This window comes from Vicia villosa, linkage group LG3 (assembly GCF_029867415.1).
Source record: "Vicia villosa cultivar HV-30 ecotype Madison, WI linkage group LG3, Vvil1.0, whole genome shotgun sequence".
Classification (NCBI taxonomy): Eukaryota; Viridiplantae; Streptophyta; class Magnoliopsida; order Fabales; family Fabaceae; genus Vicia; species Vicia villosa.
Window position 1 is genome coordinate 103280820 of NC_081182.1, and position 12305 is coordinate 103293124.

Genomic DNA, 12305 nt, shown 5'->3' on the forward strand with positions numbered 1-12305 from the left:
GGGTGAGTCCCTTGGTTAGTGGTGAGTCCCTCTACTAAAGACGGATCCTTTAGTTGGAAGTGAGACTCTCAATTGTAGGTGACACATCACCTTCTTACCAATTGTCTTCTGAGTAGTCGGGTGTTAGTCGGAGATGTCAACCATCAATCACTCAAATGAACATGCTTGATTTCATTTAATGTAAACGATGATGGCTTATTTTCTAGACACTAAACAATCTTAACACGTGTCAACAACGTGCTAAGCTCTTTCAAAGTCCCTAGGAGAGCCTGAAAGGTTTTTTGAACACTTGTGGCTTCGATTTCCTTACAAAAGCTTTCCCTTTCCACATTTTCATTTCTATACTCATTTTGCTCACACGACTTTCTGCAAGTTTCTTTTAGTTTTCTATTTGTCGTTGATAACGTGAAAATATAACGTATATTTGATTCGATTAACATAGATTATATCTGCATTTTAGATCATTTATATTATATTATTTCGATATTACGCTGGTATTTTCTCACTTTATTTCAGGTATTAAAATTATCCCGAGTTCGACTAAAAGAAGAAAATCATGACATTTTTCGAGGAATTGTCTGAAGAAGTGGAAAAAAATAAAAAGCCCGCATTGGAAGCCCAAGACCAAAGACCAAAGAAAGAAAAAAAAATTGGAAGAAGAAAAAAAAGAGAAAAAATAAATAAATAAAATGAGTGGGGGTGCCCATACCAACATTGGGGCCAAAAACTTGATCGGGATTTTGTATAAGTCAATCAGGATTTCACTGCAAGTATACAGCTTAGTCGTTAAGTTTTAAAAGATTATCGAAGCCACAAGGACTGAGGGTCAAATAATGCGGGTTTTCGTTGCTAATGGCAGCTAAGGCTATCGATTTGTTTTTTATTATGAAACGGGAAATTAAATTTGGTTTTAATTAAATAATGAGAATTGATATACCGGTGTGCTTTCATCGACCATCGAGTTAATAATCTTATGCATAATTCGATCCGTAAAATATTTTCGGAATAAGTTATTTAAATTAAAAATCTTCGCCTCACGCCTTCGCGTCTATTGACTCTAATTATACTGACAGTTCTAATATATTTGCTTTCGCTAAATTATCACAAACCGAAAATACTTTTTGAAATTTAAATAAAATACAATCAACTCTAAAGCGCTTTTGCTGTATTTAAAGCTGATGTTTGATTTCCACTATCCGGTAAAAACCTCAAACTTTCGTTATCTTAATTTTGTACCTTAACTAAATTTCTATTATCTTTAATAAAAATCCTTGTAACAGTTAATTTAGAAATCAGAACCAGAAAATAATTTCAGTATAATCTTATGCAATAATGATTATTAAATCGTCCGGTTAATGGTTAGCACACCGGTACGCAGTATTTAGCTTGACATATTTCTAACAATCAAAACAACAGGCAAATACCAGTACATAAATATAGCATGCATAGCGGACAAACAAATACCAAATAGCATATAAATAAAATATAAATAAAAGAACCTAGAATTAAAATTAAACTTGAAGTAGCATAAACTTGTTCTTCTCGGATACAAGCCAAATGCAGAATCTGGAAAACTTGAAATGAACAGTAAATCCCTAAATCTAATACTAAATTCTGAAGCTTAAAATAAAAATCAAATGCACTTAATTTCCGGTGTAGAAATTAAGTACTTAAACGGTGTCGGATTTCGAAAACAGGAATGGCAAGATTGCTGAGAAAAATAAATAGAAACTCAATGCTCTGAACTCTTGAATGGGTAAAATTTTCCGAACCCCTCTTTCTGTTCTTCTTTTTCTTTATATAGTAGAGGCCTTGGACGCTTGGACGGTTGAAGGAAGAGATTGTGGAGCAGTCCACTTCTTTGTTGAAGAATCGGGGATTTGGACGACTTGGACGGTTGAAGGAGAAAATTGCGGAGTGGAGATAATTCTGGGTGAGTGGAGTCTTCATCTTTCATCTGCAGCTACAGACTAAATTCTATTTGGGCCATTGATGAAGACTCGGGGCGGGGGCCCAGAAAGGGGTATGGGCGCCCCTTTGTTTCTTTCCACGTTGAGAAGCTAATGAGTGGGGATGGGGGCCCCAATGTTGGTATGGGCACCCCCCTTTGCTTTCTTTCTCATTTTTCCTTATTCTCTCACGTTGAAAATAAGTGAGTGGGGATGGGGGCCCCAATGTTGGTATGGGCACCCCCCACTCATTTTATTTATTTCTTTTTTTTCTTTTTTTTCTTCTTCCAATTTTTTTTTCTTTCTTTGGTCTTTGGTCTTGGGCTTCCAATGCGGGCTTTTTATTTTTTTCCACTTCTTCAGACAATTCCTCGAAAAATGTCATGATTTTCTTCTTTTAGTCGAACTCGGGATAATTTTAATACCTGAAATAAAGTGAGAAAATACCAGCGTAATATCGAAATAATATAATATAAATGATCTAAAATGCAGATATAATCTATGTTAATCGAATCAAATATACGTTATATTTTCACGTTATCAAACTCCCCTATACTTAAACCTTTGCTTGTCCTCAAGCAAATAATTATTTAAAACAGTAGGACAGTATAAATTAAATGCAAACTCATTACTCGAGTCATACTCAGTTAGGGCAAGTTTTTCATCAAGACACTATGAGATCAATTTCAACACTAAAAATACGGTACCGACACTAGACAACTTCCTTATATGCATGCCAATCCGAGTCATGCTATCATAGCTCAACCTTATCCTTTTTGCTTAGTTCACCCATTTTCATTCGCGCGCAATCACATTAAGCCCATTATCTTAACACGCACATAGTAGAGTAGTCGGTTAGTGACTATGATCCTTTACCATAGAGTTCTGGCACAATTACGTGGTATACTCCTTTTCTTTACTCAATTGCGGGTCGTGGGGGATCAAACCTTAGCTTGCTCTACCAAGTTCGATACCAGATAACTCCGAACCAACCAACAATAAGTTTATAAATATTTTAAGCTTTGTACCCTTTGGGCTAAATGAACGGGTAAGGATCACCTAACTTAGTTAGTACATTTACTATAATATTATTTTCACATATTATAAGGATCATTCACTTATATTCATCGACTCCCTACGTAGTTTGTGTTCAAGACGGTGCCGACTGCTAGATAAACTACTCAGGGTTACTTAAAACTAAAGTTCTGGTTTTGGTACAACAGGTACTCAAATCGGTCTTTGCATACTCGGAAGTTCTAGAGTGTCGAGACAGTAGTAATATTGTCTCAATTTCCTCTCTTGTGCCTAATATTTCTTAAAACAAGTAACCTTCGTACTATCGGGCGTGTAGAGTTAGGCATCTAATTTCGTTAAAATATTTTTTTTTTGTTATGGCTCAAGATTTTGGAGAATTTAAATAAGCGTATGAAAACTATAAATGTGCGATTTAATTAACATAGTTATTTTATTGAAATGGAAATTTTTGCGACATGGAAGATAGAATAAGAAATAAAAATAAAAAGAAGGAAAGATCTTCCCCTATACTTAAAACATGCATTGTCCTCAATGCAATAAGGTAGAAAGGAAGAAAAACTCTACTCCTAACTTTGTTCATTGGTCCTTCCTCACCCTCTTGTTCTAACCCTCCTACGCCTACCAGAGCTAGTTTGTTCGTCAATTTGCTGGGCGTAGTTGTGAGCATCATCCATACGAACAGACAAAGCTTGCATATCGGAATTTAGCCTTCCTATGCGGGTAGACATCAGTTGGTGGTCTTGGCGATTCTGATTCTCGAACCGTTGAAACATTTGCATCATCTCGTTATGCCTTTGCATAGCTAAGACATTTTGATCTAAGATGGCATCGTAGAGGGAGTTCATGGTAACTAGCGGTCTAAGCGGGGGAGGAGGGAAAGGGCGAGGGTTTTCAGGAGTTTGTTCCTGTCCTTCAGGAGGGGCAGGTGCATCGAGGTTAAAACGCCAGCGGACCATTTGTCTCACATCAATCTTTTCAGGACAAGGGAGAATGATACTTTCAATTTTTCGCTTATTCACAACCAAATTAAACCTACCATCTGGTCTTGGGGAGACTAAGTGAGAGTCTGGCAGTAGGCGAGGTCGAGAGTTTGTGCGAGTAGGGCTAGGTGGGAAATGGTTTCTAGCTCGTAATTCAGACCCAATGCAATAGCTATTGAAGTGATTAAACCACCAAATATGAAAGGAATGGATCCTTTCGTCTGTGCAGTAGTTTGCAGGTGGTCAAGGAAGAATGGAGCGGCGTTGACTCGTGTGCTTGAAAGGGCACACATTAGAAAGAACATGTCGGTTTGATTTACTTTGTGGTTATTTGTTCGTCCAAAGATGGTATTTGCTAGAATGCGATGGAAATAGCGGATGGCGGGGTTTTGGATATGTGAAGCATAAAGATCTTTCCAGCCTTCCGTCCCTTCTCCAGATAAATTTAACCAAAGCCTAAATCCTACTTCCTCCCACAAACCACTAGGTGTATCAATCTTGCATAAGGCATTTTCCCCTCGTGTGAATTGTAGTAATTCAGCAAGACGGTCTTGCTCCAATGAATATTCTTGGTTGAACATTCTGAACGTGGCGGTCCCTGAGGTGTATGGGTCGTCTGATGGAGTCTCATATTTGAAGGAACTCATGAATTCAAGCACCAGTGGCTCATAAGTCGGATCATTTCTGGTGCACAAATGGGATAGACCCACATTGTTTAGCATCCATTGGACACTCTCAAGAAGTCCTAATGTGTGTAGGCAGTTGACATCCGCATATTTTGTGGCGACAACGGAACGTTGGTAGAAGCTCTTATATTTCGCACGTTGCTCGCCATTGTCGTCGGTTCGAAAGGAAATATTTGAAAGGTCAGGTGATGATGGTCTGGTTGTTCGAACTTGCCTTGCTCGGAGTTGGCTCATGATGATTTAGTTTGACAAGGTAGTATTTGAGGGATAAGAATTTGTGATGGTGAAGGACGTGGTAGAATGAATGTGAAGGTGTAGGAATTTTATATAGTGATTTGGAGTTTAAGGAGATGAAGGGGCGGTGGTTAATGAAAATTATAAGTATGTTGGAGGAAGAAAAAAAAAGAAGGAGGAAGGTTGAGATTTGTATTGATGAAGGAAGTGTAGAGAAAAGTAGAATGAGTGAGTGGTGGAGTGAATGGTGAAAATTAAATGGTGGGGAAGAGAGAAAGAAAACATGTGAGAGGGTAAATGAGAAAAAAAGTTAATGTGAATTAAATATTTGTTGAGAGGAGTAAATGTGTGGTGCATGCATGTGATATTATTTGATAGCATTGTTGACCAAAATAGTAGGTGTAGTCCAATAATGTATGCATGCATGTGATATTAAAGCTTGTGATGGTAGCAGAGAAAAGGTTCACGTGAATGAATTGAATGGAGTGAAAAATTAATAAAAGGAGGTGGTGCATGTGTTGTCCAAGAGTGTATATAATTCCCACTTTTGACTAACCAATTAGAATGCATGCAAGAGGGAAATGAGACAAAAATTTTAACTTTATAAATGATAAGAAGGAAGAAAGAGACAAGAGAAGGAAAAGAAAAGTTTGAGAGAGAGGGAGTGGTAGAAAGAGCACGTGAGGGAGAGGGGGAAAGTAAAAGAGAAGAAAAGAAAAAATAAAAATTAAATTAAAAAAAATATATATATGGGGATGGGGGCCACCAAATGGGGGTGGGCGCCCCATGTGAGAATTTGAGAGAGAGAGCACGTGAGAGGTGAGAGTGAGAGAAATGGTGGTGGTTAATGAAATAAAAAATAATAATAATAATATGGGGATGGGGATAGGGGCCACCAAATGGGGGTGGGCGTCCCCTCACATATATATATATATATATATTTTTTTTCGTTAGCAAAGAGAAAAAGAGAGGGTGGGGGCCCTTAGATAGGTATGGGCACCCCCTTTCTCAAATATATATATTTTTAACGTTGCAAAACAGATTACTCTGTTTCCATCTCCAACTTTTTCTGCTATACTTTTTAGATAATAATTTCAGAAATTTCTCCTGTGCCAATGCTATTAGCAGGTTCACATGCATTATTTAATATGGTTTTGACTAACACAGTGATCAGTAACAAAAGAAAAATTGAAAACATTTTAGCAGAGCAGAATGCCTATCGAATTTAGTAATTAAATGTAGATTCACACAAGCAGAAAGCTAGCTGTAGAATTCAAATCAAGTATACAGCAATAATAATTCAAACCAAGTTACAACAATATTCAAATCAAGCACACCAAACCAAACAGCCAGACAGTGAAAAAAAAATTAGCAGATTAAAATTAGCAGCTCAAATCCATTAACACAGATATAAATAATCAACACAATTAAACCAAAATTAACCCGAAAAAAAAAAGGAAACTGAATTGCATTAATTAATGGAAATGTTGCTGTTTTCAAAATGCCACAATTAAACTACCAACTGAAATAAATAAAAATTTGCTGGAAATAAATACTGAAATCTAAGGATTAAACTGACTGAAGTTAAAACTAATAAACATAAAAATAATAAAATCTCTTTCCCCCACACTTAGAAGAGACAGTGTCCCCACTGTTTTAGCGTCGAGGTGCGGAGAGTGAAAAAGCTCGAAAAGACGATTCAGTCACGTCTATGAGAAAAGAAATGCTGATACAGATGGTCCATCTGTTCCGTGACGATATCCATAAAGCCGTGAAAATCAGTACGCAAAGTAGCGAATTCGCCGCGTAGGCCTTCGATCTGAGCCTCTAAATTAGTAAGGGCAGTGACAAAATCAGTAGGCGGAGGTTGAGGTCCAGCATTAGCTGGAGTAGCAGAATGAGCAGTAGTAGGAGATGCATCAGGGGAAACTATAGAACGATCAGGAGGAGGGTCATTATAATAGTGAGGGGGGGTCTCAGGATCATAATCAGCAGAGATGTCATAGATTTGAGGTGTTTCAGGTGAGGGTGGTGTAGGAGGGTGATTCAGGTCAAAAAGCCAGTTATTTCTGTTGTGCACACTCGTGATAGGGTTAGGTAAGACAAACTGATGCACACTATTATGGTTAATGAGCAATTCAAACTCAATTGGTCAAAGGTTGCCTATCAGGTGAGTGTTGAAACAAAAACGGATATTCATAGGTCGAATACCGCCATAGGGATTTAATCCTAGGAGTGGTTCACGCATACCTACAGCATTGGCTATCATGGTAACTAGGCCTCCTATAAGGATAGGTGTGTGAAGAGTGTCTATGATACGGGTGAAATTGGCTACCATAAAGGTGGCCGCATTTACAGGACGACCTTGTGAAGCGCAAAACATAATGAAAAGCTCATCACGGGATACCAAGGAAATGGTTTGCTCTTTTCCAAACAAGGTATGTGCTAGGATCTTATGGAAATACCTAATAGCAGGGTTATGGATGCTTTCAGAGTACATATCCTCAGGTTCAGGGTGGTAGTTTCCAGTTATACTTCCCCAGAAATAGTCGAGCTCACGGTGCGGGAGAAGTTCTTCTTGGGTGACAGTGAAAGTATCAGGGCCACTAGGAAAACCTAAAAGGTTAGCAAAATCCCTATGGGTATAACGGAAGTCAACACCAAACAGTCTAAATCGGATCAGGCCACGGTTAAAGCCTAAACCGTGGTTAGGCAGATAGTTCAAAGAACTAAGGAACTCCAGGGTAATCCTACGGAAGGTACTAAATCTCCTCCTAATGGGGGAAGCGTCCCAACCAAGCTGGTGTAGCTAGTACAACACACTCTCTCTAATGCCTAAGGCATTCATAGCACGATCATCATCATAAATGGTGGGTGTCATCTCCCGACTGACCAAATCCTCAAACCTCCTCCTCTGACCTGCTCCTCGGAACGTGATACTCATATAATCTACTCTAGCCATAACGAAGTTAGTCACTAGCTAAATAAAGGAAAATTAGCCTGAAAATTGAGTAGATTATAGAGATAATAGTCAGCGATGGCCAAAAGCCTTTTGAGTAAAAAGAAAGAAAATAAAGAGAAATAATAAAGAGAAAAATAATAAGAACATGAATAAAAAATGAGAAAAGGAATGAAATTTTAGGAAAGGAAAATAGAAAAAGAAAGAAATAAAAATAAAAACTATAATGGAAATTAAAAATTAAGAAAACATAAACACGGTGGGCTGTCTCCCACGAAGCGCTTTGTTTAAAGTCGTAAGCTCGACCATACTAGTGTTACCTAGTCGGTGCGGTGAGGAGAAACCTCTACTAATTTCATGCAATTAGAATATTCTTTATTATCGACGAAATAGTAGTGTTTCAATCGTTGCCCATTGACTATGAATGGTTCGTTAGATCTATTCTTGATTTCTACGGCTCCACTAGGCAGTACTTTTGTAATTTCAAAGGGACCAGACCACCTAGATCTAAGTTTTCCTGGGAAGAGTTTTAGTCGAGAATTAAATAATAGCACAATATCTCCTACATTAAATTCTTTTCTCGATATTCTTTTATCGTGCCATTTTTTCGTTCTTTCTTTATAGATTCGGGCGTTTTCATAAGCGTCTAATCTAAGCTTTTCTAATTCATGAATATCTAAGATTCGTTTTTCACCGGCGGTAGAATAATTTAAATTAAGGGTCTTAATTGCCCAATAAGCCTTGTGTTCCAATTCGACCGGCAGGTGACAGGATTTTCCATAGACCAATTTGAATGGTGTGGTTCCAATGGGTGTTTTAAAGGCAGTTCTATAAGCCCAAAGTGCTTCAGGTAGCTTAGTGGACCAATCTTTCCTAGATGTAGCAACAGTCTTCTCTAAAATTTGTTTAATTTCTCTATTTGAGACTTCGACTTGTCCACTAGTTTGTGGATGGTAAGGTGTTGCTACTCGGTGGTGAACTCCATATTTTAACAGAAGTTTTTTCAAGAATTTTGGATATGAAATGTGAGCCACCATCGCTAATTACTACTCTAGAGACACCGAATCTGGGGAAAATGATGTTTTTAAAGAGTCGGATTACTACTCGCGTGTCATTCGTAGGAGTGGCAACAACCTCGATCCATTTCGATACGTAGTCAACAGCGACGAGTATGTATTTGTTACCAAATGAAGAAGGAAATGGTCGCATGAAGTCGATTCCCCACACGTCAAAGACTTCGACTTCCAAAATGCCTTTCTGAGGCATTTCATCGCGTCTTGATATATTTCCAGTGCGTTGGCACCGGTCGCAGTTCTTAACAACAATGTGGACGTCTTTTCATAAGGTTGGCCAAAAGAGACCCGCTTGTAGGATCTTTGCGCAAGTCTTGGAAGTGCTTGCATGTCCTCCATAGGGAGCAGCATGACAGTGAGAAATTATGCTTCCTACTTCTTCTTCAGGGACGCAACGACGAAATATACCATCGGCTCCTCTTTTGAAAAGAAGTGGTTCATCCCAATAGTATTGTTTTAGGTCGTAGAAGAACTTCTTCTTTTGTTGGTAAGTTAGATATGGTGGTAATATTTTAGCGGCTAGGTAGTTTACGAGATCAGCGTACCAAGGTACGGTTGAGTTTGCTATATATGCTTTGGCAGTTCTTTCTACTTCGGTTTGAGTATTGTTTAAAGTTTATGTTACCGAAGCAATGTCTAACTGGGCTATGAGTCGCTCATATGGGAAATCATCGTTAATGGGCACTTCGACAGGTTTATTTCCTTCCATTCTTGATAAGTGATTAGCAACCACATTTTCGGTGCCTCTTTTGTCCTTAATTTCAAGGTCGAACTCTTGCAAGAGTAGGATCCATCTAAGGAGTCTTGGTTTGGCATCCTTTTTGGTTAATAGGTATCTAATAGCGGCATGGTCGGTATAGATTATGACTTTTGCTCCTACTAAGTAGGATCGAAATTTATCTAACGCAAATACCACAGCTAAGAGTTCCTTCTCTGTTGTGGCGTAGTTCATTTGTGCAGGATCTAAGGTTCTACTGGCGTAGTATATAACATGAAGTTTCTTATCTTTTCTCTGTCCTAGGACAGCTCCTACAGCGTAGTCACTAGCATCGCACATAATTTCAAATGGTTCGTTCCAGTTAGGTGGTTGTGTAATACGGTGAACTGACTTTTTATAATCGAAAAATGTTGCGGTTAAGCATGAGTCGCCACCGACTTTTATTTTATCCAATTTTTTAGGAAAGGCTAAAAGAACAGGAAAAGACCTTTTAAAAAGATTTTGAGTTCGGGGGGTAAGTTATGCAAAGGGAAGGTGTAAGGCACCCTTTGCATCCGTAGTTATCTACGGGCTCTTAATTGCTTAGCTCACTTTGTTTGTTTGATTTGTTTGAAAAGTTTGAAAAAAGCAGTGTGCGAATAGTAAAAGATTTCGTTAAGGACTTTAGCTTGTAAATAAGCGTAGCCTTGTTTGAAATTGTTTTGAAAGGAGGTGTGAAAAGTATTTTGAATTTGAAATGATTTTTGAAGAAGAACTTTAGCTTGTAAATAAGCGTAGTCCTTTGAAAAGTATTTGAAAATCAGCGGGAAAATGAGTTTGCATTTGAATCTTGAATTGAGCAAGCAATTAATAGCAACTTACCCTAAGTTTAAAAATGTTCTTTTAGCTTTTCGAGGCGAAAGGATCTATCCATACCATAAGAGGGCAGGAAGTCTTTCAATTGGATGTTCGGGTCATCGAGAGTATCGTTCACCATAAGACTGTCCCTTGCCATGAGTAGGGCAGGTAGTCTAAGGGAAGGATATAATAGTTATTTAATATCTTCAGGCATCATGCGAGGATACCTTAGCAATTGGGACAATCATCATGTTTTTACTGAGGCGACTTCGAGGGACAAAATTGATGATGATAATGAACTTAGGGCAACATTTGTTTTGCTTTAGGTATCCTCGGAATCGAGGGACTTGACTATTTTAAAGGCAACAATATAAGGCAACAGGCAACAAATAATAAGGCAACAGGCAACATGAGAGGTTACCTTAAAGGTGTGTGGGTGCAACAATCACGTGGTTAACTTCGATTACATTTATCTTGTAGTTATGTGATCTATGTTCAGTTCATGGTTTGCACTCCCTAAATTACTAACCACGCAGTAAAATAATATAACAGTTTTAAGTGCCTTTAAGGCCACACAATACAACCAATGAACAGTTACATAATAAGATGGGGAAGGGGACAATGAAACCAGCGGATCCCTTAATAGGGTTTGACATAAGTAATAATGAACAAAGAGAAATATCAAGGTTAGGGTTTAGGGTTACCAATGTTGCTTTGGCAATTTGACAAACCTTTAGCTTCGATTGATGAAGGTTGATGGGCAGAGATTTGCTTTGAGCATTGACTCTGATCATCTGAGAATTTAGACAGAAAACGAATAAAAGTTAGTGTAAGAGGGATTCATTGACTTTGAAATAACCCTATTTCGGGCAAACACAGAATAAAAATTAAAATAAGATTTAAACCAAAAGGAATTAAAAACTTAGCTTTTTTTTAATTTGGCGTGGCGCGTAATCGGAGAATCCTGATTAATCCTGAAAATTTGAACAAAAACAGAAAAAGGTTAGTGCATTGACTGAACCATAATTGATCACAAACCCTAAAGGTTAAGGTTTACAAACCCTAAAGGTTTGTTAAGAAAACTTATTGTGACCTACAAGGTTTACCAAGCTTTAAAAATACCAACAAACCTAAGGCTATTAGGATTGATAAATGCCTCGAGGTTAACAAATATTTAAAACTAATTGATTAAAAATATATACAAAAATAATAATTTTATTTATTTAAAAAAATAACTAATAACAAATTTATGGAAAAATCGAGTCTTCGATAAAGAAAACTAATTATAAAATTATTATATGATAAAATAAAAAAGAAATAAAATGTTTAAATAAAATGGTTTAATAATAAAAAAAAATAGAATAAAAGAAAGAAAAAGAAAATAAGTAAGGAATTATGTAATTAAAATAAAAATAAAAATTAAATAGAGAAAACTTAGCTGCTATGATCTGGTGTAGTTGTACTCTGAGGGACTATGGTGTGCTTGCAATTTCTCAAGCGTTGGATTTGCTAATAGGAGGAATCTGATGGTGATGATCGCGAGTGCATCATGAGTATCCACTGGCCGGCTACGCTGGATTGGTGATCAAACGAATGGAAAAAGAAAAACGTCACGCCTGGGGTTCGATCCCGGGGCTCTTTGGTAACACATCTTTCTCTCCAACCGCTTGTCTATCACGCTTCAGCTGTAAGTGGAAAAGAATGAATCAAATAAATCTTTAAACAAATCATTAACTGAAATCAAAGAAAAATCCACGCGCGGGCCCCTCCATTATGTTGACTATCCAATGGCAAGAGGTGAGAGAATCTGGAATAATTGGCCAGCCAATCAGAC